Source organism: Urocitellus parryii, chromosome 3 (assembly GCF_045843805.1).
Source record: "Urocitellus parryii isolate mUroPar1 chromosome 3, mUroPar1.hap1, whole genome shotgun sequence".
Taxonomy (NCBI): domain Eukaryota; kingdom Metazoa; phylum Chordata; class Mammalia; order Rodentia; family Sciuridae; genus Urocitellus; species Urocitellus parryii.
This window is the reverse complement of record NC_135533.1, coordinates 68,423,843-68,440,679: the sequence shown is the minus strand read 5'-3', so window position 1 is coordinate 68,440,679 and position 16,837 is coordinate 68,423,843.

The following is a 16,837-nucleotide window of genomic DNA, read 5'->3' as shown; positions in this document are numbered from 1 at the left end:
TAACATAACTGACCCTCCAAACCCATCATGACCTTCTTGTTTTATAAGTGGGTAGGCTTCAGTACTATCCTGAATGAGGCTTCTGCTTAGAGAAAGGAAAATGGTACACACTTCATCTGGTCAGAGCAAAGTGGCATTTCCATTTGGGCACCATTTAGTCAAAGGTTATAGGAAATATAAAGGTATTTGGCTAAATAATTATTTTATACAATTAAAATAGTTGGGGGAAAGGTATCTAAATACTTATTCTATTTAAATTTTGTGCCCAGGACATAGGATAATTAAAGTATGTTCCTTTGTCCTCAAGTAGCATCTAGAATTTGGGGAGAAAATGACACCTGTATGGTCATAAGAGAATATTAGATGGAAAGTAATTGTGTGACTTCAGCTCATAAATGAACATGCAATTAGAAATGTAGCCATATTCCACTCTGTGTTAAGTTCTGATGACAGAGATGTCCCTCTTTTTAGCCACACAGACATAATAAGCCTTGCTTCATAGATGCCTGGAATCATCTGCCATAACCCCTTGAAAATTTGAATTCATTCTTTAAAATGAATTAGTGTCATCCTGGTGTGGTACATAATTTAAAAATTTCTTCCTCATAAATAAAACAGCATTTTAGACCAGCTGCTCTAAACACCAAAGAACCAGGGACTAAAAAGGCGTGAGAGAGCACAGAGCTTTGCTTTCCTCAGCCTCATCAAAGGATGTTGAAGCTTTCCTTATTCATCCCACTTCTCCCTGATGTCTGAACTACTCTCCTCCCATTCCTTGTCATGATGCACTTAGTGTGCAGTGTCGACAGTCTTATTTAACCTACCATAGTAAAAAGAATGCCAATATAGTTAGCAAAGCCAAACTGGCCAACATGATAATTCTGTATACTTGGGTGATTGCTCTTTTGGGTTTTATTCTATAATGTTGAGTTTGGCCCTATTAGAGGGAGAGTGTATGTTTTAACTGTATGCAAGTTATATAAAATCAAAGATTATTACTTGAGGCAGCAACCTTGATGGGACACATCTCTGGATCTTTACAGACTCACATAATAGACTGTGAGGAAATGGGCATGCTATCAGTTTATACCCACAAAACTTCCCAAACCCACAAATACACCCACTGATTAAAACACTGCATTTATGTCCCATCTTCCAGGATCAGATCCTCATTCTCAGGGTATTAAGAGAGGAATTTGGGAGTTTGTAATTGTGTAAGGATCTCAGTCTCCAAATGTAAAGGAAGAAAATAATCTGCAATGAATTTGGAAATATATATGAAATAAACATTGATAACATGAAACTGGTTTTTTTTTTTTTTTTGATACCAGGGATTGAACTTGGGGCACTCAACCACTAAGCCACATCCCCAGTCCTATTTTGTATTTTATTTGGAGATAAGGTCTGACTGAGCTGATTAGTGCCTCAAGGTTGCTGAGGCTGGTTTTGAACTCAAAATTCTCCTGCCTCAGCCTCTGGAGCTGCTGGGATTACAGGTGTGCGCCACCACCAAACCTGGCCAACATAAAACTTTTATCTTTTAATGGGTTAACTTCTCTGAGTTACTCTCTTCCATATACATAACTTTTCTTATATTCTTATTAATATTATGTCATAGTGATTCTTAACCTTTTGGGTTATAAGTGTTTTTAGAAACTAATGAAGGCAATGGTACCTCACTCCAGAAAATTGCTCCAATGCACATGCTTGTAAAAATATTCTATGAAATTGGGGGTGGGGGAGCAGTGGCTCATGGATTTCATCAGCTCCTACTGTCCTAAAGTAGTCACTGAATGTAAAGAACTGATTTATTATCTATGCACTAGTTCTGTACCATCCTTGAGAGAATGAAGAAAAGAGTCATACAAATCATTTTCATAGAGGAACTCTGATTGAAAAAGGAATTACACAAAAGTAACAAAGATAAATCAGCTTCCAGTATGTCTTTTTTTCCCCTAATATTTTCACGTTGGAGTAAATCATGTTCATTTTCACCAAGATGACTATTTCCTCAGGCACCTTTGTGAATCATGCATTCTACCTATAGATAGTATTATCTACATTCAATTTTTAACATCAAGAATGATAGTTTAAATCCAATTGAAAAAAGGTCTGAAGTTTGAAAATCATGTATTTTTACCTACTGAAGGCCCCTTTTTGCTTCCATACATCTTTATTTTCTTTCTTGACAGATGATATACCCTTTTATTCAAGTAATTAGTTAATGCACTGTAATTCGTAGTTTGAGAAGTCAACTGTATGTCTGACTGACTTTTTTTCTCTCTAGGGCTTCTCAGAAGCCACAGTACAGCAGTTTTTCCAATACCTCATCTTTCTTAATGGTCAGAATGGCCACCATCTTTGTTATTTCACAGGGAAGGCCATGAGGGGCCAGAGCAGCAGATTCTAGCTCATTCCCTTCTCATCGGCTCCCTTTGATGGTCTGTTCCTGGTAAGAAACCTGATATGTCCTCATCCCAGTCAGTCAGCACCAGGCTAAATCTGGGACCTAAGATTTGTGGCTGTGATGGGGTGAGGTTGCTTTTCTTTTACATAAGTGCATTAACCCAGGGTTAAAAGCACCATGTATGATTGACAGTCAGAACAAGTGTCCTGGGGCACTTTGGAGCCTGTGGTATGGCTGCTGTCCTCCTGGATGGGAGGCAGAAGCACATGGTGAAGAGGTGGTAACAACAGTATATTTAGATGTGAACTTGTCACTGTGATTAGCAGGGCAAAACTTTTAAGATCAGCTTCCAGAAAAGAAATTTCTGTTCTCTGATGTCAACATATGTCAATTATCTGGCTTCCCTGTAGCTGAATATTTCACTCTCTGGTCTTTTCCTGCTCTAGCCTGGTGGAAGAAGCCAGGCTGCAGCTGTCCCCCAGTAGCAGCCCCTGAGCATATCACTTATATTCTTGGTGAGGACTCAAAGCAATAGAAAAAAGGTCAGATTCTGTTTAAGAGGACCATGAAGTATATAACATGTGTTACTGATATTGTCACCAAAATTAAGTTCCGGTTTCAAAGTGATGGTTCCCTTATCTGAAATACGGACTAAAAGGCAATGGCTAAGGAGCCAGTTGATTTTGTTTTGGAGCCTCATCAATCAAACTGATCCTGTTGGTGCCTCAGAATTCTAATTTAAAGCAAGCCCAAAGCATATGGTCATGTTTGAAATTACCTTTTACTTTTACCCCATTCATTCATAATTTTCTCACTTTCATGTCTGCAGTCTCCTTTCCTCTTGGACTCAGATGAATTAACCTCTTTGCTAAGAGATCCATGCTGAGAGCTGTGCTCCTGCATCGGCCGCTCTCCCTGCCCACCTCCCTCTCTGCCCACCTCCTCAGCCCTTTCTTCCAGTGCCTTCTCTTCCTTCTCACCTCTTGTTTTAGGTTTTTATTTACTTCCTTCTTGGAATCCCTGTAAGTTTCTTTATCCCCTTAGCTACTTCTGACCTCTGTGGTATGTTTGTGCGTAGTTATTTAAAAGATTGAGAACGACAGAATAAGTGTTACCATCCTCTCCCCTAAGCCTGAGAGGCAGGACGTCACCAATACAGTTTAAGTCCTGTGCCAAACTGTGTTCAGCACCTTCTCCCAGGATGGTAACACATCTCATACTGTTTCACATCTTGTTCTGAATGCCCTGGGCGGGAGGAAGATGCTCTTCCTGTATTCAGCCTGCTCAGTGGCATCTTCTTGGCTGCTGGGGCTAAGGTTGGGAGTGAAGCATAAGGAGCTGAGGAGAGGGGACCAGCCAGGGTGGGGGTGGGAAAGCAGCAAACCAGAGAGACTAGCTCTTTAACCACAGAACATGCTAAAGTGCTTATTTGAGAGTTCTGTCATTATTCTATTGATCATATCTGATCTCTTACATATTTAGGTAGGAAAATATTGTTCTGTATTCCATGAACTATTATTAATCTCCTTCTACATGCCTGGCACTGTGCTTAATAGGAATTTCTTTATAGAATGCAGCTTCACCCCTGTCCCCATGTTTTTACTGCCTTTTTCTTTTGCACTGAGAAATTCCATTCTACTTTAAAATGCATTTTTATGTCAAGGATTATCTGTGTCTTTCCAGTTACTTTCCAGTTTTTTTGTTCCCAAATGAGGTAGTGTATTTTATATTCTCTGCTTCTTGGGATGTTTGACAGATTTCACATGCCTAAAAGAGCTTGGGTTGGTAGGATACAGACCTTAGCCAGACCCCAGCCAGGCCCCTTACTTGGTGAATTTATATAAGTTACTTAATTTCTTTGAGCTTTTTTTGAGCCTTGTTTTTTAAAAAAATATGTAAAAGTGAGGATATTAACAGTACCATTTCCCAAAACTTTGTGAAATGACATAATACATGTAAAGTGCTTACTGTGGGGTCTGGCATAGAGAACAAAATAAATGTTAGCTATGGTAACATAGCATTTAACATTAAATCATTATGTAATTTATTCCAAACATTTATTTTAGGATGGAATATGGGGTCTGGAAGCCATGTGACTTGTATTCAGCTCAGAAAAGAGAGCCTAGAAGATGGGAGAAACAGGCTGAGTCCTAAGCACTTGATGGTGGCTCTTGGAGGAGGCGTCATTTATGAAATTTCATGTTGCTGCGCAGGGGAGGTTGGAATCTCTACTTCCCAGAGACCTATTCTTTCTACTGGTTCACTCTTCATGGCATGTCATAAACAAACCTCCATTTGTGCAGAAAAAGCTGCCACCATTCTGTTCGTCAAATCTCTTGCCTGCCTGCTAGACAGAATGTGATTAAGTACATCGTTAATCTCCACAGGGCAGGTTAGAAGACTCTCTGTACACTCCTAAGATCCTAGTAATAGCTAAAACCACAGAGTTCTTGAAATAAGCTGTGCAAATTGGTCAGAAAAAAAAAGAGGATGATTGAAGAGGGAAGTGATTTCCTCTGGCAGTGGTTACTACCTATTGATTTTCCGTGAATCCTGGATTGAACAGCTTCAGTTCCCTGTCTAGAGGACAGGGGAAATGTCGTCTGCCTCTCTTATTTAACACACAAACAGAACTGAGGTCGTGTTGCATTTACACTTTGCTCAGCCTTTTTTTTTTTTCTTCAGGTAATTTTATTACTAAGATTACAGCAGTGGTGCTGATGGTGACACCTACTTATGAGTAATTATTTTCCTTCTACCAAATCCTTTCACATTCTTTATCTCCATTCACCTTCATGAAACCTGGTGTTTATAGGTTTTAATTATATTTCTCATTCAGGGAAGTTTTGACTTTTTAAAAATAAATGTGTTTTTTTAATAAATGAAAATAAATGTATTTTTTCCATAAATGTGTTCTTTCTATACTAATTATGAAGAATCTGTGAAGAATTTAAAGTTCAAATGGCAGATGATGGCAAAATTGTTTCTGCATATTTCCTTGCAATTTCTGTTAATTGATAAATATATGCTTATAACATTGGAAATTTTATCAGAAAACAATAATTTAAAAAAATTCTTTAAAAATTAATATTTGTGAACTCTAAATAAAATTACAATGGTCTAATTATCAATACTTAAATATAGGAAGGTGAGATGTGAAAATATTCATAAATGACATTTACTATCATAGGGAATACCTTAACATGATATATCGAAGGTGAGTTTTGCAATTTAGACCAGAACATGTTAACATCTGGTTCAACTAATTTCTCTCATAAAGCTTTCAGCCTGTTCCACTCCATCTAACACAAGATTGTTCCTTTATATTGTTTTTGTGCATATTTTATATATACACATACAATCCCAAGCATTTACCATAATGTGAGCTTACAGGCATAATGGATTCTTCTTCACTGGCTGTGTAGGGTTGCTTTTCCATGTATGCTATTTTGGGGTGTGTGGGGCCATAGAGTTAGATCTTTTGCTTTCTAGCATTTATGGCTTCATTAACCTTTGACCAGCACTTCTTTTCTTTCAATATACTTTTGCCTTATTAAAGAGATATTTACCATGAATATTTTCTTCCCATTCTACTTCTTTCTTGCTATCTTGCACACACACACACACAATTCTGAAAGATACTTCCTTAGAGAGCTCTGAGTTGTGTCATGCAATGGAAAAAATATAAGACCCCTGAGGGACAAGGGCTATCTTTGAAATGAGAATCCCAGGTGAGCTCCCCTTCCTCTGTCTTATGACTGTCTTATCAGAATCATACTTAATACACAAATCAAAGTACTCTGCCAAATTCATAAACAAAAGATTGAATGCTCAGTGAACTTAGATGGGAAGAGTGATGTTGCATGGCACATGCAGTTTTAATCTATTTTGGGTTTTGGACATTCAAAGCTAAAATTTCTGGCAAGTAGGTAAATAAGAAAATAAAGGAAAGTGAAAAACAGCATAAATCATGGGGGAAATATGTTAGAGGAGGAGGATGTATAGGAGAAAATTATGAAAGTGAACTGGGCAGGATAATGAAGAGAAGAAGCTAATTGGAGATTATCTGAAGATAAAAAACTGGCAACAGTACCCTCTGGGGAAATTAACTGGCAGATGAGAGGCATGTTGCAGGAATACAATGACTAACCTTATCTTCTAAGAACAGTTATGGGAAGAGGACACTTCTTAACAGAAAAGATGAAGTGAGGTATCAGAGAGGGATTAAAGGAATGTGATAAGCACTAACCAGGGTAGATACCCTCCAATTTTTTTGGTGAAACCAAGAATAGATATAATGTGTTAGTGCCTCTTATTATCAAAAGGGCTAGGAGCTGTTGGGAGAGGGGATTATGGGTAGCCAAGAATCACTTCTGAAAAACTCTCAAAGTAAGGTTTTAAATTCAGACCCATTTTCCCCCCATTATCTTTTCTTGCCACGAAGTTATTGGACTTGATTACTTGTGTCATATTCAGAAGCCCCCTATGATAAAGGTCAAATAAATTTTCATACTGGAAAACAAACCATGAAAAAACCTAGGTGTTTTTACGGTTGAAATTATATTAATCACATTTTAATCCATCAAGTTAAGTATTAGTTTCCATCATAGCTTGAGAATGAGGATGCAGTGTAATTTCTAGTACTTGCAGGTGCTCGGTAAGTGTTGCACGTGCATGGACACTTACATACCAGATATATACTAGGCAAAACTCTCCTTTCGCAGCCAGCATGGGGTCAGTCCAGAGATGCTTTTGTGGGTCAGATTGTGGTGCTACAGACTTCAAGATGGAATGCCATCATTTGTCCCAGGTATTATGTTCTTCAGTAAAGCATTTGTCCAAGGATCCAGGCAGCCATTGGTTTCCTGGAGACACTCATCTGCATGTATGATGTGAGTGAGCTTGTCTATCTTCTCAAAATCTGCTTTAATAGTTTGTTCTTCATGGACACACAGACATCTTTTGTTTAGTGAGAGAATCTCTACTTCAGAAATTGAAGTTAGCATGTTCTTTTGCACTGACCTTTAACTTGGAGAAGACCAAAGAGATGCACTTGGTGGCAGACACAACTCTCAAGGAATTAGATGGTCACAGCTTTCCTAGTTACCTAGAGGTCTTTCTTGTTCTGTGTATCACAGGTGCCGCTTTGGTAAACTCCATATGAAAACAGAGGGGTTTCCTAAGGGCCAGAACTTTATTCCTTTGCTGAAATCAGTAGGATCCCTTTGGCCCAGTGTTAGTGATAGAAACTTTTAATGCTAAAAGCCTAAAAGCCGAAAAGTCAATGTCATATGGCATTAAAAATTGTTGCCACTTTGTGTATATATTCTTGGATAGTCACTGCAGATTAAAGCTGCTATCATATTGGAAAGACAGGTAGCAACTGTCAGCCCATGGTGTTAAACAGGTAAACACACAGTGCTTTTGTTAAAGAAGGTTTTTGTTAAGGAAGAAAACAGAGGAGCCATCTGCCTAGTGGACAGAAATCTGGGGTGTGGAGTTCTGGACATTTGAGTTAAAAAAAATCTGTAGGAGATTAAGATATGAGTTCACAACTGAATTATTAGAATATTTACCTCAGTCACAAGAAAATTGTTTCTTTTCTTCTTAGAAATTATAACAAGCTATTCCTGACTGTTAAAGAATACTTAGAAGTACCAGCATCATCTGAAAAAGTCGTGAAATATAAATTGTGTTGCAAATGCAAAGAACCATGAGGAATTCAGTCAATCACTGTTTAAGGGAAAACAGAAAATTTAGAAATAAATGGCCCGTGACAACAATAGCAACATCTGAAGAGTGATGTTTCAATACTAGAAGTTTCTCTGATGAATGTGGTTTTATAAGGTTGTCAGTTAATTGCTGTGGGAAATGAATATCCTCCAGCTGAATTGGGAGGGAACTGTCATACGGCAGGACTTCTTTCGGTGGTTCATAAAGGTAGGTCATTAGATAACAGAGCTGGCGAAATCCAGGAGAAACCTCCCTTGATTTTTTTTTTTGAAGGTTAAAATAATTTTTATCATTATTATTAGTTGTTCAAAACATTACAAAGCTCTTGACATATGGTATTTCATACATTTGATTCAAGTGGATTATGAACTCCATTTTTACCCCATATACAGATTGCAGAATCACATCGGTTACACATCCACTTTTTTACATACTGCCATACTAGTGTATGTTGTATTCTGCTGCCCTTCCTATCCTCTACTATCCCTCCTCCCCTCCCCTCCCCTCCCTTCCCATCTTCTCTCTCTACCCCTCCCTTGATTATTAATGGCAATAGTAACTAATGGGATGTGCAAACTGCTCTCAGTGATTGAAATTTCATTCCAGTTCTCTTTTGCCTTTACTGGCTTCATTCTGCTCCATTGGAGGAAGTCCCATGCCTTCAACTACATGGATATGGACATAAAATTCAAATCTTGTAAAGCATATTATAAAAGCTCAGGATTTTCCTTGGTTTATTAATCTGTCTAATTATGAAAGACTTTTGTATTATCATTTGTTGTTCAAGTAGTAAGAAATTAGATGTAAAATGAAAGGGGAAAAAAAATCCTTCCATGCTTGCCTTCTGGCCAAAACATGTGGCCTGCTGCCATAGAAACCTCTCTGGTCTCAGAAATGATGACAAAGCATAGTTCCGATAAAGCAGGTTCCTTTGCCATATGCCTATGATTTAATCTTTTCTTCTTTTTTCCCCGTGAGGCAATTCTGCCTAGCATTGTCAACCATGTCAGCTTTACTAGAATGTCTCAAAACATCTGTAAAATACTGATTAAAATAGACACTGTGGTTCTATAAAAGAAACACATTGGCTTTCTGCTGTGTCTACCCGACTCCTGGAATTGAATTCCCAGCTTTATTTAAAGCCATTGTGGCACTCAGATCTCCTGTAGTCATATTTTTGCTGAATGGAGATGGATATCTTGATTGCACTAGTGTAGAGGGATGGGCAGCTGGCCCTGTTATGTCATGGAAGAGTCATTCTTCTAAGATGGAGAAAACAAATAAAATGATTCTGAAATGTTTGTGGGATCTCTCAAAGGAAAAGGAAACTTCATGGCAGAAATATAGCCATAGAGGGCTACTATAAAAAAACAATTGAGGGTAAAAAAAGCCACATATGAGGAACTGGATGGAAGCCACAGAGCCCTGTCATCTCCTGTTTATGGGCACGAATTAGAATGTTGGGCAGCCACTTAACCAAGAAGCATTTATTATCTCTTTTTATCATGCCTCTTTCCTGCCTTGCCCATTTCTATTAGAACAGGTCTGTGATTCCTTTTGATGTTTTAGGGAGTCATTAAATAATATTCCCATCCTCCCTCCCTGAGAAATGGCGTACAAAACTGAGATCAATGGAAAAAAAGAGAAGCGTCAGCTGTTAAAGTCAGTTAGAGAAGTGACTGACTGGTGGAATGGGCTCCCTGGTACTTCTCCCTCCTTTAGATCCTTGTGATCCTGCCTCAGGCTGCCGCTCATAGAGGCAGAACAAGTTGGGGAAGTTACCCTCCTTGTCAACTGGCAGTCACAGAGGAGAGGCCAGGAAGCTCGTGGTTAGGAAGCCTCAGTTTCTTCTCCCAAATTCTCCAAGCTGATGATTCATAAATGTGATGGAGGGAGGGAGGAGGGGAAGCTGGAATGTTTTATATGCTACTTCAGTCTCCTGAGAAATGGAGCAGGTATTTCATTTCTCCTATGGGAATATGAAGAGTGGGGAATGTCCTTCTGCTATGCTTCTACAGCCCTCTGCTAAGACCCTGGACTATGTTGCTGTTTCCCACTAAGCCCATCTGCTTGGCAGGACAGTTCTTCTTATGCCTCTCCTCCATTTCTTCTTAACACAACCACTGCTGTTGGGATGCCAGCCTTTCTGGGATCACTCTTCACAGAGCACCCTTCAACAGTCTTTGCTTTTTCCTCTTCTAGTTTAAAGCCCATCCACCTGCGCAATCTGCTGTGGGTGGGATCTGATAATTTTCATCTCTTCTGTGAATGCCTTCATATTTATTGTGTACCCTATTAAAAAGCACTATAAAGTGGCTACCATTTTCTAAACCTCTACACTGAGATTATCCCCCTTTCCCTTACTGTTACATGTGAAGCTATTTCACCACCTTGGTTAGATTTTTAAGATTGTTGTGGACAGAATCAGTTTCTTGCATACCTCTTCTGCACCCTTTCTCAGGGTTAATCGAATGCAGTGTTTATGTAAAAAGTGAATGTGTTTGAGCCTGCTTTTTCTAGAAAACAGAGCCTCTGGCAAAACTCAGATGAGTTGGTGCAATTCCAGAATAGCAATTGTGAGGGAATGGGGTGGTGGGGTGAGGAGCAAGAAAAATACAAGGTAATAAGTTACCATGGCTGTCCAGGGCTGCTTGAGAAAACACTGCTTGTTGCCCTATGACACACATTGTCTTGCAAACAGTTCTTTGAAACCTCTAGATCTCATAAGGGACTTTCACAAGAAGAAAAGGCAAGGTGTTTATCATCTAGTTCCTTCTGCCACTTATTGGGTTTTAAGTTCCATTTCCAGGTTGTGTTACTGAGCTGTTCCGACCAGCCTTTGGGGAAGCCAGATCCTATACTTCACAGCACGGTGGTCCATTGGAATCTAGCCTTTCAAAAAGAAAATTATAATATGCAAAATATAACAACCTGTGCAAGATATAACATGGAAAATATAACAACCTATATACAGTATTTTAACAACCTATGCATGTTATTTTATCTATCAAGTTAAGGTAAAAATAGCCCGATGTTCACAGCTGTTATTGAGACTGGGTTTTGTTTTGCCTGAAAAAAATTTGTTAAAGTTGAAATTATCACCAATGAAATAAATTTCTCATAGGCCACTAACAAGGTGTTGTTTGAAATACTAAAACAATGTGTGTGTGTGTGGCAGGGCAAGGCAGAAAAAACAAACCAAACAAAACCCCCAGGTTCCTGGGCCCCTTAGCTGAGATGAAGATGGGATTACTCATCCTTAGGCCTGGTGTCTAGAGACTGAGGTAACCCGATAAATGGCATCAAGAGCGAAAATGGAGTTGAAGAGTGACTCCCACATGAATCTAAAGTAACTCCTCATGGAGGCCAGCAGGGGTGTCAGATCAGATGGGGAGGCTTGGGGAGGAAGTGTCAGGAGGAGTCCCTGTTTTAGCACAAGAGTGGCTGTCACAGGCTGTTCATAGGAGAGAGCTATTCGACATACTGAGCTGGTTATTGAGAGTAAGTTGGCAGCTGGCCTTCCTCTTTTCCCTATAAGGGATATAAAATATTTCAGCTTTATGTTACTCTTTATAGCTGAGGCAGTGATGGTGGCCAGTGGTCAGGAAATTATATCTTTTTGCATTTTACATTTCTCTTAATACTCTGCACATACCACCCCTAAACTGCCTGGCCTCCATTCTCTGTCCAAAGAGGGTCTTGTTCTGTGGGGGCGGTCTGCGTCTTCTAGCAGCCTTCTTGGCAGGCGTTTGGTATCTTGCTTCACTGCAGGCAGCTCTCTGAGCTGGCCATACTTTTCCTTCCCTAACTCCAGAGTGCTGCATCTGTCCCATTTCATCTTGCTATGCCTTGTGGAGATGGGGGGGGGGCGGCAACAAGGAATTGAGAAAGGTTATGGCTGTGACAGCCACAGTTCTGTCCCCTACAGTCATTTCAGTGACTTCAAGTACAGTGTTTCCTCCTAAGTAAGGGTCGCTCCATCTCTTTTTCTTCTAATCCCTTTGAGAGAGGGCTCAGCTGGCTGAGGAATGAAACCCTATGCTTCATGGCCCCTTTCCAGCTGGGTGCAGTTCCAAACTATTCTCCATGCCAACACTAATTATGTTCAGGGTTTCTTATTAATAACAGAGTAAAGACATGTGAGCTAATATTGAATATTAATTTTCTCTAATAAGAAACCTTGGCTATTTTATTATGGATGTGAAGCTGTCTTGGTGTTGGTCTACGAAGACTCTGGCATGCAGCCTCACCTGTCAGGAGGTGAGGTGCCCTCTGGCAGGAAGCTTCCAATTTTCTGGGAGAGTGTTTCCCACATTCTTGCTAAAAAGCTTCTGCCCAGCTCAGTGGCTTGGCAAATAAAGCAAAACCTCCTGGATTTAAATGGCACTCCTAGAGAATCTGTGATCATTCAATGGGGGCCATAATAGTTTTATTTTTATATTATCTTTGTAAGTTTTCCTAGATGAATCAATATTTAAACTTCTGTGAATTTAATTTAAACTCAAGGGAATGTTGGGCTCTTAAAAAGTGTCAGTTCCATACATATGCATGGTCTCTGTGCTGCCTAGCATACTACGTAGTACACAATAGGCTTCTACAAGTTTTATTAATAAATTATTAGGAATGACTAAAATAAGTTTATAAATACATTGGTGGAGTAGGATTTTTTAAAAAAATGCTCTTATTTTTACTTGAAAATGATAAAATAAAAATATTCCCTTGTCAATTTCACATCATTCCATTAATTTATCCATTTAAGTTTGAGAAGAATCATTGTCTATTAAATCAGTAGTTTATGACTTCCTATTAAAAAACTACCTGGGGAGCTCCACCCAAGACTGATGAAAGAACTGCTGTTGTGGGTTTTGGACATCTGGAGATTTTATTTTTTAACAGCTTTATTGAAGTATAATTAACATACAACAAGCTGTACATACTTAAAAGACAATTTGGTGAGTTTTAACATATGTAAACACCTGTGAAGCCATCACCACAATCAAGACAGTGAACATCATCTGTGGTTTTAGAACCGGCTCAGGTGATTCCTAAGCCCAGGGGGACTGAGAACCACAGAAACAGAGCCTCAAAATCATGAGCTGGTTAAGTGTATGACTTGTAGCTGTTCTTCCCATGCAGATGGTCAGACTTGTCAAACTCCAGAAGTGCAGCAAATGGTGAGAGCAAGGTTGTCTCCAGGCAAGGAGGACCAAGTGGGCACTGGTGCTGGCCCTTCTCTGTGCAGACTGAAGTCCTCTCCATTCTATTGGCCACGAACCCAGATGAGTGAAATGATACTTTAGAGTAGAATAATACTCCACATATCAATTATGTAACAATTTTACTGGCTGATTTTCAGTCAGTGCTACTAAAATAGTGTATCTTTAGAAAATGACATTAAAAAAGTCAGCTGGTAGGATAAATGTTAATGTTCAATATTAGGATATTGATTAAATACATGCAATTTCTTTATATGGTGGAATATTTTACAGATACTAAAACTGATTTTATGATAGTTAACAAGGGTATTTTTCATTGTGTATTGTTAAGCAAAAAAAAAAATCAGGTTGTTAAATCAGAATGTGCTGAAGGATACCACTTCTATTTTGGGGGGGAAAAGGTATAAAGATAACATTAAAAATCTTTATTAAAAGAAGTTTAAGCTGGGGGTAGTGGTGCACACCTGTAATCTCAGTGACTTGGAAGGCTGAAGCAGAAGGATATCAAGTTAGAAGATAGCTTTAGCAACTTAACAAGACCTTGTCTTAAAATTTCAAAGTAGTAAGAAGAAGAAAGGATTGGGGATATAACTCAGTGGTAAAGCACCTTTGGGTTCATGCCCCACCACCAATAAATAAATAAATAGATTAATTAATTAATTTAAAGTAAGTGTACAGACACATTCACATGGGCAAAATAAAAAATGTGGAAAACACACACAAAAACATTAACAATTATTATTTTCAGTGGTGGAAGAAAATGCTTTTAATTAAAAAATTTCTGTATGTTTCTTATTTGAAAAACAAAAATACCTCTTTAATCAGAAATAAATGTTATTAAAAACTGCAAAATTCCCCAAGTAAAAATAAGATCTTGTCTAAATCAAGCCAGTCAAAATGATGCAAGAATATAAAAATCATTAGCATTCTAGCTTCAGACTAGTGTGCATTACCCAGTAGTCTTTCACTAAATGTTTCTTGAGCGATTTGAATAAATGACTGGAGCTAAGCAAAATAAACAAACCCCTGCTCAACTTGGAACTAGTTCAGTTGCTTTTTTTCTTCAGAGTCGTCAAAGCAAATTTGTTGTGTTTATTCTATTAAACTCAAGTTTGGGGTTGCAAGACATTTGTGTTACTGTTGAAGTGTGTTGGCATTTCATTTCATTTTGACTGACTCCAACTGTTTTTTTGGTAAGAAGACTGGGCAATATGCAAATAAGCAGGTTTCTGCATATGGACCGTTGTATTAGTTCTTGCCCATTCCAGAAAGCCTGCAATCTGATCAGTGTTCTCTCCAACAGGGGAGAAGACATGAAATGAGTCCATGCATCTCTTATCATGTTGAAATAGCTTATCTTTTTATGATGTGCATGACAGCACAGTAGGAACTCCCTAAATCTCTGTGTGTGTCCCTTATTCCCAGCCCTGTACACTTGGCTCTGTTCTCTACTTTTGCCAACTTGATACCTCATTCTTTCTGTTTCTCCTTATTGTGTCTGTCTTCTCAGCCTCCAAATGTGTTTAGATCTCCTTTGGCCTAAAATCACTTTTCATCTCTGCTGCTCCCTAGAGTTACCATTCTATTTTTCCCCTTTTTTCAGCTGCCAGTGTCTCCCTGAGGCTGTCAGCATGTACTGCCTGATTCTGTTCTTCTCTGAACTACCCAAGCACTGTATTTGAGTTAGTCACACCTATACCTCTTTCCCCCAAAGCTAGGCTAGGACTATTCCTGTTTTTGACATTTCTCCTTGTGCCTCTGGATTCCTAGGAACATAGCAGTCCCTACAGGCACTTATTCATGAGACCTGAGAGCATCTCTTAATTCAAGAATATGGAAAGGTTTGTATAGCTTCTTGGATTTGTCCTGGAACACATTTCCATTGAGTGTGCTGTGTTTTTTTTTTTTTTTTTTTTTTGCATATACTTTGCATCTAAAGTTAGCAGCCTTTCCAGTCTTAACCAAAGTTTTCTCTTTCATCTAGTGACTTTCCCTCCTTGCAAAGTTTTTGTTTTTGTGTTTTCTTGTTGAATTGCTTCAGCAGAATTATATAAGGCCAAACCCCAGCGAGGGGTCAAATAGACCTGGTTCAAATGCAGTCTGTTACATGGATAAGTTCTTACTTTGGGATGTGTTACTAGACTTGTTTGTGCCCACATATAAAATCATTGTACTGAGGTGCATACAGGCAAACAAAAACTATTAAAACTCTAAAAAACAAAATAAAATCATCATCATAATATCCATTTTGTGGGATTTATTGTGAGGATTTAAAGAATTATCATTCGGGGAGCACTTAGCACTGTGTCTGGACTGTGAGGGTTGCTTACTGCTGGAGCACTTCCTTTCTCCCTGACTCCCTTCTCCTGACATGCCCAGAGACTCCAAGCAAGGAAGCTGACTGACGTGTGAGTGCCCAAGCAGTCTGTGAATTTGTGCAACGCAAATTGGTGCCCAGCAAACTGCCAAAGCACTGCACTTCACGAGCCTCTGGGGCATTCCCTTTCAAATCATAACCTACAAATGCAAGACCATGCCAACCAGTGTGATCTGTCCAGAGATTTTAAAATAACAGAAAATATATGTAGCAAGTGTTAAAGCAGCAGATGGTATTCATATGCTGCAAACTCTCTCTGCTGCCAAGTCACCCACACATCCATAGCCATAGCAGAGGGGAAAGGGAAAAACTGCATTTCCTTCTTTTCTTGGAATTGCCATCTTTTCTCATCTCTGTTGCCAATGTCTTCTCACAGGATTTACAAGAGAAGAAAAGTCTCACTGTTCTGGAAATGCCAGAGAACGTTCCAAAACTTGCTTAGCCTTCTTCCTAGCAACAGATCCAGCAACTTCCTGTACATTTCTTCTGGGTGGCATAGATCTCATGGGGTTTATCACTTTCTGCCTCTACTAGTCATACAACCTTGGGCCATTAGTCCAATTTCTGTGCTTCAGTTTTCTTGTCTATTAGATGGGGATAATAAAACTGCCTATATCATAAAGTTGTTAGGAGGATCAAAGACATGCTATTTGGATACAACAGTACAGGAATGGAGTAAGCACTCAATATGTTGCTATGGAGTCATTGTACCTGCATAAGCAATCGATGAACTTAAGAATTAGTGGAAGTAATGTGGACTAAGAATCAACAAAACATCTGGACTCCTGACTTTGCCACTTACTGGCTGTGACAAGTCATTGAGAATTTACAGAAACTTATTTTTCAGTATTAAATGGAATTAACTCTGTGAAAAATAAATTTTAAAATGCCACAGAACATGAAAGGTATTATTATCTTTTATTTCTGTTTTTTTTTTATCAGAAGTTGCTGATTCTTAGTTGACTTTGCACTTCATATTGCTTGCAGCACCTTACCCTTAGTGGGTGTGCAACAGCAATTGTTAAATGAACAGTTTGATAATTCAACATAAGTAAGAAAAAGAAGCAAACCAAGGGGGCATCTGCATGGTCAACAGAGAAGCCA